The 9337-nt window shown below is 32.1% G+C and overlaps 1 protein-coding gene across 2 annotated transcripts in view; it reads right to left on the bottom strand.

The window, feature by feature from the left end:
* The window catches only part of LOC108747754 (putative glutamate synthase [NADPH]), a 36609-nt gene extending 28159 nt beyond the window's left edge, over positions 1-8450 (bottom strand). For both annotated transcript variants that reach the window (XM_018485470.1, XM_018485472.1), the window contains exon 1: positions 8196-8450. The gene's annotated coding sequence lies outside the window, so the exon portion shown is untranslated. The remainder of the gene's footprint in view (positions 1-8195) is intronic.
* Between the last annotated feature and the right edge of the window lie 887 nt (positions 8451-9337).

The following is a 9337-nucleotide window of genomic DNA, read 5'->3' as shown; positions in this document are numbered from 1 at the left end:
CTTGTAACAGCTCACATAAATTAATTGAAAAATAATTGCTTTATACTAACTTTATAGCAACAATTAAAACAAGACATTGAAATAATATGCTTCGCACAAGAAACTTGGGAACAAAGTACATTAGACAATACAAATGTTTCAACTATGAGTTCGTCCGGTAGAAATGTTATGACATCACGATATTCTTTGTGTTATACTAAAGCATGTTACGAGAAAATAGGTTTTGCGCAGCGGTTAAAAAAGGAAGCTAGTGGTGTGTATTCCAGGAGATAAAATCCCATTCGTTGGCTAAACACATTACATGAACTTTATATTGACAAAATTTCGTCTCCAAAGATGTGAGAATGAGTCTCTCTACATGTAATATTAATATTTTAAAAACTATGGCGTCGAATTAAATTTTGCTTGACAATAATTTATTTTGCAAATAATTTATATTATACTATTTTGTTTATGAATTTATTTATTAGTAATCATTCAGCACATAAGCGTGCTTAAAATCTTAGAATCGGACTGTTATCGTTCGAGCGCATAAATCGGTTTATCATTAAACATGTAACTCATAAACATTACAATCCTAGAATCAGATGATTATCTGTCATTAAACACGTAATGTTACGTGAACATCACGTTTAGCATTTACAGTATTTAGATTCGACGCAAATTACACGAAGATTTTAACGAAACATTTTAATCGTGTATTTGTCAACTTGTTGAAAGATAATAAATAATTAATAAACGTCGTTCAATCAATTCATATTGATTACATCATTCGGTCATGCGCCATTTGCATTTTTATCGATATTCATAAGAATGCAACAAAACTTGTTTTGTGCTAACATATTATATTATCTGTTAATCATCTATGAAAGGATTATGTCTTTGACACGCGCATTCATTAATATACATACAGCTTGCGAATACGAACGCATGCGCTTATATAAGACGTAAATATGATGTTTCTTAAATTTGCGTAAGTGTAATAATGATTCTGCTTAAAATTAGGGTTCTACAATAGGGTCGTAAGCAAGAAATTGATCAATCGCAGTCAAATGTGAGGAAAATAGCCGAGTATGATTGGTTAATTTCTTACGATCTTATTGTTGAATTAGCTTTATAGCTACAATGCGTCTACAATGAGAGCAATATTGTATATATAGTAAGCTATAAACTACAAGAAATTGACCAATTAGTCGATTATTCTCCTCACATTCGAGCATGATTAATTAATTTCTTATGACTTACAACTTACTACCATATTACTCCTATTGTGGACGTGGATCCTTTAGAGATTGATTTTCGATAGTAATAATAATTCTGAAATAATATTATCAGGTTGGTCAGAGAGTGACTTCGTTTATATATAACATTCTAGGACATGCAATATGTATAAATATACTCGTTTGATTTTTTATTTTTTCATCCTTGACTAGTCCAATTAGCAATTAAATCGATTAAAGTAATCATCCGCCTCTTTTTCCTTTTATTTTTAATCTTCTATATTTAATCAACTTATTTTCATCTGCAGTCAGAAATCTTGGATATCCCATTTCTGTCGATATCGTCGCACGTTCCTAAAGTAATGCAATCAACCTCGTTATGCGGTTTGACGCAAAACGATATGCGAACTTAGTACGATCGATAACGCGATTGAGGAAGAGGGAGAGAGAAAGATGTAGAAGTAGAATGAAAAAGTGATAGGGATCGTTAAATTTTACTGCGTAATCGCGTACTGATATTTGCGGAGTAGTAAAAAAAAAATTATTGAACGACGAGAAGCGTAAGATTGTGTAAATGCGTAAGCGTCGTTACTTGCGAGGTTGTTAGATAACAATTCCATTCTATAATTAGGTTACTGCGCGCAACAAAGAAAGAATATAGACGGAGAGAGCTTAAAAAAGGTGCCACTGTCAACCTCTTTGCGAATTGAGATAAAATATACTACGCGTCGAGTTAAGGATAATTATTTTGCATAGAAAAAAAAATGACAGGAAAGAAGATAAAAACATGACAGAATAGATACAAAGTGTCTGCTAGTAGTTGCAAAATTCAATCATATATATTTTTAAGTCCATTTTTTATTGGCGTGATAAATGTAGACTTTTTTGACTATCCAAGAGTATTCGAGGTCGCAGTCAGAACCTGATATTTCATTCTGTTGCTAATTTGTGAAAGGTTAAAAATAACTACGTGAATTTCACTCACGTTAATTTTTCTTCGTTTTAATATTTTTTATGATCCTTTCGACTAATTATAATAATTTGATTATCATGAATTTTTAATCTGGAGTGAAGTCTCATTTCAAGTAGATAATTAATTTACAATATCGCATATGTAATACTCTATATATACATATACAGGGTGGAGCACGTTCTAATTAGAGGAATTTTATTACGTTAAAATATTTAATTATAATTTCATTTTAAAAAATGACTATGACATTTAGACTCGGTTGCATCAACGTTACTTTGATTTTAAACGAAACTTAAAACTCTCTCTATCTCGTTTTAAAACCGAAAAGAGACAGGAATAAAAAGAGTTTTAAGCCCCGCTTAAAATTAAAGTAACGTTGGTGCAACCAGGCCTTATACATATAATTATGAAAAATTAATTTTATTAAATTATTAATTCTACCATAAATTAATTCTACCATAATTGATCTCCCTTTAAACTTTATAATTTCTTTGTCTAAAACATTTTTATCCATATCAGATTTCAGTTTTTTTGACATATTTCGGTAATTTGTTTTAGCTATCTCACCCTGTATAACTCATTTTAACATAAGATAACAAAAACAACTCAACACTTCGTAATAATTATTTTTGAATAATAGCGTTATTTTTTAAATAAAAACATCTGATGAAAAGAGTATGTATAAATACCGATTTATTTAAAAATCAGTGTTTTAAAACAGAAAATATTAAAAATATTATAAAAAAATTTAAATGGTGGACAGCAAAACGAAGAAGAAAAATGAGAAAATATATTTGTAATCGAATAATTTATAACATTATTAAGTTTTAATTAAGTTATAAAATTAACTAAATATAGTTAAATATATTTAATTAAGCTAATTATATTTCTTGTATAAAAATATTCTTTGATTGAAAGAAGGTCCTTTGCGACGAGTATTTTTTACTCGGTGTTATATCTCTATACAGATATATAGGTAATTGAAGAACTGGATGTCTCCAGATAATTTACTGTTCTGGCGGACGGGCATCCCCTTGGATGTAGGCTGTTTGACGTCACGTATCTTAAGAACATAAAAGTCGCACGTCATTTTGTCGTGATATTATACAATCTAAATACATTGAGTGTTGCAATGAGGTTACGCATATCGCGGGTCCTACGCGGGTGATCTTTTCCATCAGTGCGATTGAAACTTTTCCGTTATCGTAAAGATGCTTGATAAACAAAAACAGACGATTTCATGTATTTTCGTCATTTTGTAATACACGTAAATCTCCGTTCGAATTATTTGAAATCCTCAAAAATTCTACTACACGTAAAACGAGATATATTCGATATAACATGTTATTCGGACATTGACAAGAAAGAGCGAAGATGCTGAGTGCAAAGAATGCAAACAACTCGAACAAATATATATTACGTGAATTAAAAACAAGTGTGGGGACTAATGCGTGTCTTATCTGTTGTTAAGACGAGAGATAGAAGATAGTTAACTTCCGCGCGTCGGTTAATCATAATTCAAACATTCTCGTTATCTTGCGAGACCAAGGCGTCAAACTGCGCCAAGAGTCATTATCGTGCCAAGGTCGGTACGGTGATGGCAATGTCTTCGTCTTTAATCGGTAGAATGGAAAGATTCCGTGTTATCGTACGAGTGAATTTCACGTCACGATTTGTCTTATCGGCCGCTACGCATCTTCGCATTTCCGTTCTAAAGAGTGAAGGCATACGACGACTGCATGATTCGCACGCATCATTGACGTTCACTCGATAAGCCTTGTGTTTGATAACAAAGCTGGCATTCCGTACGTAGTCTATCCATCAAAGAGAATTTGTTCCGCCACAGGAAAATATCTGTTATAGTTAATGACGAGCGTCATACAATACTAGCATCCGATCTATAAATATTTCAATAATGAATACCTATAATAAACCTTTGTATCAGCCACCGGAAGTGGATAGATAATCACGAATGAGCGAAGCACGATAGACTTCTGATTCCATGCTGGAGAGTCTCTAATTTCCAATAGTTATCGTGTTATCAAGGTTTTATCGTAGGTTAATATTCTTACAAACCGAGCGATATTGAATTCTTGCGAAGCGATCGATATGAATCATGTTGCCAGTGGATCTCTTCTGCTCACTTATGTTCTAGTATCCTTTGAATTTTTTGCTTAATCATGTTGAACATGGAATTGTGAAATATGTGTGAAGAAGTCTATTAATGTGCTGCATTAATTAGTGCCTGTATAAATTGTTGAGCTACCAAGAAGGAAAGCGCAGAGACTCGTGAGCTGAATACAATTTGTGACAATGTTATTTCGTGCATGGAACGTGTTCGAATATATAATAAGTGAGCGCAAAGTATCAGAATATTCTCATTAATTTTTTTATTTATTATCTTAGAAAATAACCGGCATTTAAGGTATAATTTATAACAGTAAATGATGCAGCTCTATCACGGTGCAATTTACCGTGCGTATTACATTATGGGTATAATTTTCGTGTCAATTTCACTCAATCGTTAATTACATTCATTAACTGCGGAAGAATAAGTTTATGTTGTTCATTACGTAAGAGTTATATTGTCAATAAAGTAAAACGTTAGAAGTAAAGCTATTTCTACTTTAGAACCACAAGTTCGGTTACTTAATCTCATATTTTTTCATCTTTCGTAAAATATTCCTAGGTGCTTAGGAAACGATATGGACTTATTAAAATGCAGGTACTGCTATTAATAAAATTTTTATGTGGCTAGACATGTAGCCGGTTCGTGCAACCTGCGAGGTCGGTAAGTCTTAAAGGAGAACGAGCAATATCGCGGAATAAAATATGGATCGATATACATATATACATGTCGGCCGATGAACTGGCGTTCAGGAGAGAAGTTTAACTGTCCTCGATGATCTGTGTGTGTAAAGTAAAAATAGTACACAAGTGTAAATTAAGGTGCGATGAAAGTCTCAAATATAATACAAATGCTTCAAAGCATTTGATTTATCAGAAAAAAGAATTTGGCTAATTGATCAATCAAAAAGCGCTTCAAAACATTTGTAGCATCACGTTGACTGTATCCTTAATCATTATCTAGTTGTAAAAATTCCGACAAATAGTAGCAAGGGTAATTTACTGATTGATGTTTCTCTTACTCTCCCCTGGTCCCAGCGATAAGTGTAACTTATCTCGCATTACACTTATCGCTGAGTAGCATAACTTGGGGACTTAGTCACAGTTTCGTTTCTTGAGCAATGTACAGCGAGATATTCTTCCCGTTAAAGTTGACGACTCACCCGATCATTGAGCAACACCGCTCCGTTCTCGTAGATTTTTTAAAGGATAAAAATAAATTAGTTCTCATTATGTACTATTATTAAAGGAGCAACTTAATTTCTGAGTTAAATAATATTTTGTTATTTTTAACTTCCATTTATGTGTCAGAATGTAAATCAATCCATTTCTGTGATTAATTTCAAAGTAAACGTTGTCCATATTAACGTATGTATTTTGTAAATAATAAACTAAATTTGAGTCAAATTAAATTTAATAATTACATTTTCTTGAGTTAAATTGTTTATCTTTACTATTTCAGTCAAATTAACGATACATTGCGGATAGGAACAGTGGCGACCTATAGAAATGATTAAAAATTCTTCAAATTAGGTATAATTGACATTATGAATTTAATAGCGGGTGCTTTTTACAGAAATTTAATACTGGAAAGTAGGACCGTGCAAAGAGTTTTTGGGGCTCTAGTGTAAAAGTAAAGATGGAGTTCTATCTGTCCATATAAATTTTGTATTAAAAAAACTTTAAAGAGTTTATAAAATAACAAAAAAGTATAATGAAACTTTTTATAAACTTTATGGTATAATTAAAATTTTCATAAATCAAAAACTTTTCTCTATCCAACTATTGGATTAAGGAATCAAAATTACAGTCTTTAATTATTTCATTTTTAATAGAAAACATTGAACAAGCATTTAGCCTTTCTTGTCCAATTGTAGAGCGTAAAATGATTTTGTAAATTTTAATTTATTCTCTGAAACTTCTTTTAGCCTAACATTTATAGGTAGAGTGAAATATATTTGTAAAGCTATGCCTATATTTAGGAATATTTCTTCCAGATTATTTTTTATTATATAAAGTAATAATTTTTCTTTTCTTGCTGATTTTTTTTGGAGCCCCTTAGCACTCTCAGTACTCCTTTTTGTACCGGCCTGCTGGAAGCTAGTGATTAATATTCAAAATAAGCAATTTTCAGTATTAAAACGGATTTTTGTAAAGATTATTTGTGCTATATTTTAATACATAGTGCTTACTATCTGGAAAAACCTGAAAAACTTGAAATTATCAGATATTTTTTTCTCTATCCTTGAAAATCAGGAATTCTCCTGCTATTTTATCGGAACTCGGGTAAATTTTACTTTTAAATTAAATTTAAATTCTTTCTTTTTTTCTGAAAGCATTGCTTCTTTGATCTTTTTTATTTAATAATAAAAAATATTGACAATAAATATGACATATACATTCGCGTATATTTATGAATTTTCGTACATTTCGCAAGTTTTTATATAAAAAAATTAAAATGACAGTGGAAGACTCTCAGAATAAAGTAGTTCACTGATTACATTTTAATGTGCCTTCCCTATATTAGATTTTGCGGCTTCAATTGTAGAAATAATACAATGAGAAAAATGTTCTAATTATTTATTAAAATTTTAATAAATAATTATTTTATTTTTACTAATATAATCTTTATTTACGAAAAAGAAATATTTGCTAAATAAGAAACAATAATAGTTAAAAATTAAACTAATAGTTTTTGTACCAAATAAAAAAAAATATATGTTTACATTTAGTAAGGATATTTAACTAGCACTCTATTTTTAACCGAATATTTATTAACATCTAGAACACTTTACTCTCAGTGTGTAAATATATTCTAAAACTGTATCTATTATGAAATTCCTATCTTTTACTAATTTTCAATATATACTTTATTTGCGATGCTCTAAAAAATTCTTTAATCTGATTTGGAATTTTGAATAAAAATACCTTGAAAAAATCCGGGAATTATTAGGAAATTTTTTTACAAGATTTTAGTAAACAATAATTGAAGGTTTCGTATACTACGTAGGTATATTCGTAATCGATGATAAAGACGAACTGCACAACGAATATTCTATGACATGTAAAAATATCGGAATGCAGTTTATGAGTCAGAGCAATTTATAAATTAGAGAAAATTATTTGAAATTTATAATCTTTTGCTGTCACGACTCATTCTTCGTGCAGCAATGAATTTGCATACAAGGAAAGCTCTTTCATTTAAGTTGGGAATTTAGTTGTATGAAACTATTAGTTCTACAAAGCTATTGCAATTTCCTCCTGCCAATATACAGTGGTGATATTTCACACCAACGTAGAATTCTCTTGCTATAGATTTCTCTTATCCTCATCGGCATTATCGATTTTTTAACGGTGGTATATCGAAGTGTGGGAGGTCATTTATACGTAAATGTCAGACTTTATCTACCGGGTCACGAATACCGAAATCACTGGATAAAAAAATTGTTTTTTTTTATTGCAACGAAGAAACCTATTATAATTATCTTTTCAATCTTTTTCTCATATCCGTAACAATAAATTAAAGTGTCCTTCGAGTTTTTTATGTTTCCGACACTCCTGCAACTCCTCCCTCATTTCAAATCCTGCGCATATCTTGCTGATCTTCATCGGTTGTCCGATATTTATCCCCGGAATATATCGAAAGAAAAATTGTAAAACATATTCTATCGCGAGAATAAAAACGTGATAGAATTCGCAGACCCCCTGTTTAATATTCGCAGAAATCAAGTTAAGGTTTCCTCCCGAAATTCACGTTTCTCGTATCCGATCTAGTTTTCGGCTTTTCTTTTCTTTTTCGAACCTTGCCGGTTTTTCGCGGCCGGTTTCGTTACGGCTCGCCCCATCGTGAGAATAAGGGCACACCCGGGATTTACCTGCGTCGTTGAGAGGATCGATGAGGAGCGTACTCCGCTCCGCCTCCACGCGTTGCGCCGCGCTCAGCTCAGCTCCGTTCCGTATACCGGTTTTCTCACCGGATAAACGGCCAATTATTAGCGGGATGTTTTCTCGAGACACCTATTCTTTTTTTTTTTCTGTCGAACGCTCGCTGCTTCCGAGGAAAAGCCGCTCGTACCGGCGACACCGAGAACGTGACGTGCGCTTCCCTGCAACCCCGTTGTAACTGGCGGATTTTCACTATGACGACGCGTGCCTGACGATTAGACGACCAGTGACGTAACTAGAGCGCAGGGGCGTCCATTCGAGCGCACCCTCCTCCTTTCGCCCTTACCTTAAATCTTTGTCCCATCTACACACGGAAGATACATGTAAGTTTGTGTTGTTGGAAATATAATTAAAATTCTCGCGAATCAACGAATATCATAGATGATACGTTTCAAGTCTCAGAAATCAATGATATATCATAGATACGTTTCAAGTCTCTTTTAATTAATTTCAAGTCATTTTTTTTCACGAAGCTTTTTGGTAACGTCTAAGACACTAACTAAAATTGTTTTGTATTTTAAAGCGTAATATTTTCATTTTTTATAGAAATTTTAAGAGAATGTTATAGCTATTAGAGTATTTCACGTCACTATTGTTCCTATCTATAACGATTGAATCATAGGTGTAAAAACATAATGAAAACTCATGAAGATATCTATAAGGGAAAAAAAATCTGATGTACGGAATCAATTATCCCGTAACTAGGATGTAACTAGAATGTAACATTAATTGGATTTGTAAGTAACTTTGATATAATTTTTGATACATTTACTTTGATATCTCAAAACACCTTGTATATTTAATTTTGTCCATTCTTTTGTTTGTAAATTGAACGTAGTCGTCATGGTGGGTTTTGAATGAAACAGCTGACACGCCGGCGCAATCTGCGTACGCAGCGAACAATCATTGGCTGTTCCTACTTCCTATACGACCGTCGAAGTTGTCCACGAACATCAGCGTTATGGAAATATGGTGTTGTGTCATCAATATCACCTATTAATAATGCCGTATTATTTAATCTTGTTGCATGACTTACGTTCAATAATGATTGATTTCGAAGATAGATAAATAC

Source organism: Trachymyrmex septentrionalis, unplaced genomic scaffold (assembly GCF_001594115.1).
Source record: "Trachymyrmex septentrionalis isolate Tsep2-gDNA-1 unplaced genomic scaffold, Tsep1.0 scaffold20, whole genome shotgun sequence".
NCBI lineage: Eukaryota > Metazoa > Arthropoda > Insecta > Hymenoptera > Formicidae > Trachymyrmex > Trachymyrmex septentrionalis.
This window is presented reverse-complemented; position numbering and strand designations above follow the sequence as displayed.